This window comes from Arachis duranensis, chromosome 1 (assembly GCF_000817695.3).
Source record: "Arachis duranensis cultivar V14167 chromosome 1, aradu.V14167.gnm2.J7QH, whole genome shotgun sequence".
In the NCBI taxonomy this organism is placed as follows: Eukaryota; Viridiplantae; Streptophyta; class Magnoliopsida; order Fabales; family Fabaceae; genus Arachis; species Arachis duranensis.
The window spans coordinates 48390709-48398083 of NC_029772.3; positions in this window are offsets into that span (position 1 = coordinate 48390709).

Sequence of the window (7375 nt, forward strand, 5' to 3'; positions counted from 1 at the left end):
CTCCTTTCCATGGCAAGCTGTATGTTGGGCATCACCGTTGTCAGTGGCTACAGTCCCGTCCTCTCAGTGAAAATGTTCAACGCGCTCTGTCACAGCACGGCTATTCATCTGTCGGTTCTCGATCATGTCGGAATAGAATCCAGTGATTCTTTTGCGTCTGTCACTAACGCCCCCCAATCGCGAGTTTGAAGCTCGTCACAGTCATTCAATCCTTGAATCCTGCTCAAAATACCACAGACAAGGTTTAGACCTTCCGGATTCTCAAGAATGCCGCCATCAATTCTAGCTTATACCACGAAGATTCTGATTAAGGAATCCAAGAGATACACATTCAAGCCTTGTTTGCTTGTAGAACGGAAGTAGTTGTCAGGCACACGTTCATAAGTGAGAATGATGATGAGCATCACATAATCATCACATTCATCATGTTCTTGGGTGCGAATGAATATCTTGGAACAAGAATAAGCTGAATTGAATAGAAGAACAATAGTAATTGCATTAATACTCGAGGTACAGCAGAGCATTACACCTTAATCTATGGTGCGTAGAAACTCCACCGTTGAAAATACATAAGAACAAGGTCTAGGCATGGCCGAATGGCCAGCCTCCCATAATCTAAGAACTAGACGTCCAAAGATGATCCTAAGATCTGAGGTGATCAAAAAGATGTCTAATACAATAGCAAAAGGTCCTATTTGTAGAGAACTAGTAGCTTAGGGTTTACAAAGATGAGTAAATGACATAAAAATCCACTTTCGGGCCCACTTGGTGTGTGCTTGGGCTGAGCATTGAAGCTTTCATGTGTAGAGACTTTTCTTGGAGTTAAACGCCAGCTTTTGTGCCAGTTTGGTTGTTTAACTCCTATTCTTGTGCCAGTTCCGCGTTAAACGCCAGAATTCTTGAGCTAATTTGGAACGCCAGTTTGGGCCATCAAATCTCGGGAAAAGTGTGAACTATTATACATTTCTGGAAAGCCCAGGATGTCTACTTTCCAACGCAATTGAGAGCGTGCCAATTGGGCTTCTGTAGCTCTAGAAAATCTACTTCGAGTGTAGAGAGGTCAGAATCCAATAGCATCTACAGTCCTTTTTAGCCTCTGAATCAGATTTTTGCTTAGGTCCCTCAATTTCAGCCAGAAAATACCTGAAATCACAGAAAAATACACAAACTCATAGTAAAGTCTAGAAAAGTGAATTTTAAATAAAAACTAATAAAAATATAATAAAAACTAACTAAAACATACTAAAAACATACTAAAAACAATGCCAAAAAGCGTATAAATTATCTGCTCATCACTGAGCCTACTGAAGATGGTACTTGCTTCAACTCAAGATCTAAGGCCCACATCCAAGACTTGAAGAACTCACTAGAAGGTCAAGAAGAGTAGTATATATAGGAGTAGTTTTGAACTATAGAGAAGCTTGGCACTTTGGAGAACTACCCTCTGTATATTTTCTTTTCTGCACTTTTTAGCTAAGCATGTATTCTTTTCTGCCATTTTTCATTTCCAGAGCCATGAACAACTAAACCCCTTTCATTGGGTTAGGGAGCTCTGTTCTAATTTGATGGATCAATTATAGTTTTCATTCCTCTTCCTCTTTCTTTCCTCTTGATTTCCTAGAAAGCTTTCGATCTTAATTCAATTGGTTAGTTGTCGTGGAAAAGTGACTCTCCATAATTGGATCTCCTCTGAGCCTTAGAAAAGGTATGAGGAGATCAAGCTAAAAATGCTTTCTCATGTTGGACCAAATTGGGTTATGGGCAGATATAGTGACATGTAATCCTCCCAACACTTTGATTTGGAAATACATGTGGTATAATCAGTGACCACACTTCATCTCTTCCCATGAGCAATTAAATCAAGGAATTGGGTAATTGTTCAAGCTTAGAGAGATTGGATTACCAAGGAATTGGGATCCAATCACTTAAAATTGCCAAGGAGATCAATGAATGCATTGATTGAGGAAGAGATGAGAATGAACTTGATCCGGAGAATGCAACATCTCCTAAGCCCAATGAATTCCCCATTTCTGATCTTACCCATTCTCTTTACTTTCTGCCATTTAATTCCATGTTCATCTCCCCAAATCCCCATTTAAGATTCTGCACTTTATTTTCTGCCATTTACTTTCTCGCCATTTAATTTCCTGCAATACCAACTACCTTCTATTTAGCTCAACTAGCGTACTCTTCCAACTAAAATTGCTTGACCAATCAATCCCTGTGGGATTTGACCTCACTCTATTGTGAGTTTTTACTTGACGACAATTCGGTATACTTGCCGAAGGGAAATTTGTTGAGAGATAGGTTTGCGTGCATCAAAACCCGAATGGCAACTCATAGATGAGGTCGGTCACGTTAATGGAGAGGTAGTGAGGATGACTAGCCTAGTCAATGTGTTTCGAGCTCAACATCTGCGAGGTCAAGGGGATTTCAAAAAGATCAACAATGCCCAGTTCCACATGGTAGACGGAGACGGTCGATGCTACACTTGCGGATTACCCGGGCACCTTGCTAAGGACGGCCATAATGGGAGGAACTGAGGTGTTGGTAAGAGCCAGCAACCAGGCCTTGTGTTTGCCTTGGAAGCACGTGAGGTGTACGGGGTCGGATCCTCCGACGAGAGGCAAGCGTATTCCTTGAGTCTTATATTGCCTGGACTTGAGATTGGTTTGGTTCTATCTTTTGTAAAGTCGTCGTTAGAATTTCAAGAGTTTAGAGTTTTGTTGGAAGTAAACCATGGGGAAAGGAGGATTCTAGCGGTGGTTGCCGAGGGTTTCGGACTTGTGATGACAAACGATCCGAGTTGGCGTACAGGAATGGTTACCAGGTTTGATTATAAGTCTTGGTGGTTCCCTGTGTGAGCAATGGGTGTGGATCAACACTAGTTGCAACGGAAATACCGACTAACATTCCTGCGGTTTTTAACTATGATTTTTGCCGTTTTAAGATTTAGAGTTATTTTTAAATCTGGTTTGGAGCTTTGGTTTAACTGATTTAGTTTTGAAACTAGGATTTGAACTTTTGATCAAATGATACGATTTAAAAAGGAATGTGGGTTGTGTGTTTTTAATAACTTGTGATCTTGGTTTGCAAATTTATCATATCAAAAAGGGATTCAAATTGAGAGGTTTTGATTTAAGAATAAATGAATTTTTGAGCCTTTGAAAAAGCTTTTATAATGAACTGGTTTAGATTGAACTTGTTTTTACGGCTTTGCGAAATGTTACAAAAGCAGTCTTTGGTTTTGAAACTACGTCGGAAATTCTTGGTTTGGAAGATATTGTTTAAAAAGAAAAGTGATTTCTCCGATTATGTTCATTTTTGAATTTGGTTTCCAAATTATCTTATCGAAAGGAATTCAAACTGAAAAGTTTTCATTTAAGAAAACTGTGAATTCAAGTGTTTGACTTACCAGTGAATGATTTTTGACTCCTTTGAAAGAGCTTTAACAATGACCTCATTTAGAATAAACTTGTTTTAAAGGTTTTGAAAAGTATTACAAAGTCGGTATTTTGGTTTAGAAGAAAGGATTTTCGGATTTCTAGTGACGATAATCAGAGTGACGCAGCGGAAGTTGTACGCCAAGTTGTCAAAGTGTGAGTTCTGGAAGGGAGAAGTGAAGCTCTTACTTCATGTGGTGAGCAAGGGAGGAATGACCATAGATCTTTATAAGGTAGAAACGGTGATGGGATGGGAAAGACCGACAACGGTGACGGAAGTCAGAAGCTTCTTGGGTTTAGCCGAATAGTACCGGAGACTCATTGAAGGATTTTCCCAGATTGCATTACCGATGGCTAGGTTGACAAGAAAGGAAGTGCCTTTGTTTGGATGTCAGAGTGTGTAGAGAGTTTTCAGACTTTGAAGCAGAAGCTGACTTCAGCACCTGTTTAAATCTTGCTAGAACCGCATGATGCATGAAAACTTGTCTCTCAACAAATTTCCCTTCGGCAAGTATACCGAATTGTCATCGAGTAAAACTCAAAATAGAGTGAGGTCGAATCCCACAAGGATTGATTGGTCAAGGAACTTTAGTTAGAAGAATATGCTAGTTGAGCTAAACAGGAATTAAATTGAGAACTTGAAAAAATTTAAATGACTGGAAAGTAAATAACATAAATTAAAGTGCAGAATCTTAAATGGGGATTGGAGTAATGAGCATGAAAATAAATGGCAGAAAGTAAAGAGAATGGGTAAGATCAGAAATGGGATAATCATTGGGTTCAGGAGATGTTGCATTCTCCGGATCAAGTTTATTCTCATCTCTTCCTCAATCAATGCATTCATTGATCTCCTTGGCAATCTTAAGTGATTCGATCCCAATTCCATGGCAATCCAATCTCTCTAAGCTTGAACAATTGCCCAATTCCTTGATTTAATTGCTCACGGGAAGAGATGAAGTGTGGTCACTAATTATACCACATGTATTTCCAAATCAAAGTGTTGGGAGGATTACATGTCACTATATCCACCCAAACCCCAATTTGGTCCAACATGAGAAAGCATTTCTAGCATGATCTCCTCATCCCTTTTCCAAAGCTCAAAGGAAATCCAATTATGGAGAGTTTCTTTTCCAAGACAACTAACCAATTGAATTAAAATCGAAAGCTTTCTAGTAAGATCAAGAGAAAAGAAAGAAGAAGAAGAATGAAAACTATAATTGATCCATCAAATTACAACAGAGCTCCCTAACCCAATGAAAGGGGCTTAGTTGTTCATAGCTCTAGAAATAAAAAATGGCAGAAAAAAAGAATCCATGCTAAAAGTGCAGAAAAGTAAATCTATAGAGAGTAGTTCCTGAAAGTGTGAAGCTTCTCTATAGTTCAAAACTACTCCTATATATACTACTCCGCTTGATCTTCTAGTGAGTTCTTCAAGTATTGGATGTGGGCTCTGGATCTTGAGTTGAAGTAGTTCTCATCTTTAGTGGGCCCAGCTTGTAGAGAAATATGAATTAGGCTTGGGTATTTAGTGAGATTGACGTTGAGTGCCATTATGGGTTCGAGAACGTTAGTGGCATTCACTTTTTCCACTAACGTTCCACCCTTATGTACCCACGTTAACTCCAACGTTAGTGGTCTTAACGTGACCACTAACGTTGCCTTCTCAATTTTTGGCCAATGTTATTGGGACTCACTTTTCCCAATAACGTTGGCTTATACCCCTTCGTGAACGTTATTGGGAATCACTTTTCCCATTAACGTTGCTTGGTGCCTTTTGTTCCTACGTTAGAATTCACGTTAGTGTAGCTAACGTGACTCTTAACGTGGGGGTGTCTCACCTTCGAGAGCGTTAGTGACACTCACCTTTGTCACTAACGCTCCAAGTGCCCAAATTCTCTACGTTAGAACTCACGTTAACTAGGTTAACATGGCTCTTAACGTAGTAGTGATGCCATCTTCCAACGTTAGTGACAAAAGTGAGTGTCACTAACACTGGCTCTTTGATCTCATCTCCATGTTAACTTTCACATTAATGGTCTTAACGTGAAAGTTAACGTAGGCAATGCTAGTTGATCCAACGTTAGTGACAAAAGTGAGTGTCACTAACGTTGGCTTTTGTTTTCCTCTTCCACGTTAGAGTTCACGTTAACTAAGTTAACGTGACTCTTAACGTGGATCATTGCCAAGTTCTCCAACGTTATTGGTATTCACGTTTTCTCTTAACATTGGAGTCCCATTTTGCTTCTACGTTAACTACCACGTTAACTTAGTTAACGTGGCAAGTAACGTGAGCTATGGATGGCTTCGCAGGCGTTATTGGTGATCACTTTTCTCATTAACATTGTAGGCTTTTTACCATTCCACGTTAGTGTTCACGTTAACTAGGTTAACGTGAATACTAACGTGGTTCTTCCTTGCTTCCTTTGCCCTGAAATCAAGCAATTAAAGTGCATCAAAGCTCTAGCCAAAGTCATGAGATTATGCATCATCAATTTATCATGAAATTCTAGCAAAATTCTCATGAAATCATGCAAAGTTCACACTAGTTTCTTGAATCAAGGTGTGAGTTTATTTTCATCCAAAACGTGTCTTATTCACTAAGAAAATGCATGAAACTGCCCTAAAACAGTAAAGAAAAGGTCAGTGAAACTAGCCTAGATGCCCTGGCATCACCGCATGAACCGTTCAAAGTATACTATGACTCTTATCTAAAGAGTTTAAGTTGCATGTTGATGCAACACCGGAGTATGGTAGCTTATGCATCGTGTCATCTTGGACCGCATGAGGTGAATGATGCCAGGGCATCTAGGCCAGTTTTACTGACCTTTTCTTTACTATTTTAGGGTAGTTTCATGCATTTTCTTAGTGAATAAGACAAGTTTTGGATGAAAATACACTCACACCTTGATTCAAGCAACTAGTGTGAACTTTACATGATTTCATGAGAATTTTGCTAGAATTTCATGATAAATTGATGATGCATAATCTCATGACTTTGGCTAGAGCTTTGATGCATTTTAATTGCTTGATTTCAGGGCAAAGGAAGCAAGGAAGAACCACATTAGTATTCACGTTAACCTAGTTAACGTGAACACTAACGTGGAATGGTAAAAAGCTTACAACGTTAATGAGAAAAGTGATCACCAATAACACCTGCGAAGCCATCCATAGCTCACGTTACTTGCCACGTTAACTGATGAGCGGATAATTTATACGCTTTTTGGCATTGTTTTTAGGTAGTTTTTAGTAAGTTCAAGCTAATTTTAGGGATGTTTTCATTAGTTTTTATGTTAAATTCACATTTTCTAGACTTTACTATGAGCTTGTGTGTTTTTCTCTGATTTTAGGTAATTTCTGGCTGAAATTGAGGGACTTGAGCAAAACTCTGAAAAATGCTGACAAAAGGACTGCTGATGTTGTTGGAATCTAACCTCCCTGCACTCGAAATGGATTTTCTGGAGCTACAGAACTCCAAAAGGCGCGCTCTCAACGGCGTTGGAAAGTAGACATCCAGAGCTTTCCAGCAATATATAATAGTCCATTATTTTTCGGAAATTGACGACGTAACTTGGCGTTGAACGCCAAGTACATGCTGCTGTCTGGAGTTAAACGCCAGAAACACGTCATGATCCAGAGTTGAACGCCCAAAACACGTTATAACTTGGCGCTCAACTCCAAGAAAAACCTCAGCTCGTGGATAGATCAAGCTCAGCCCAAACATACACCAAGTGGGCCCCGGAAGTGGATTTATGCATCAATTACTTACTCATGTAAACCCTAGTAGCTAGTTTAGTATAAATAAGACTTTTTACTAGTGTATTAGTCGTCTTTTGACCACGTTTCATCTTTGGTCTCAGTTTTGTTTTAATTCTTCATCTTAGGAGGCCATTGATCATGTTTTGGGGGGCTGGCCATTCGGCCATGCCTGAACC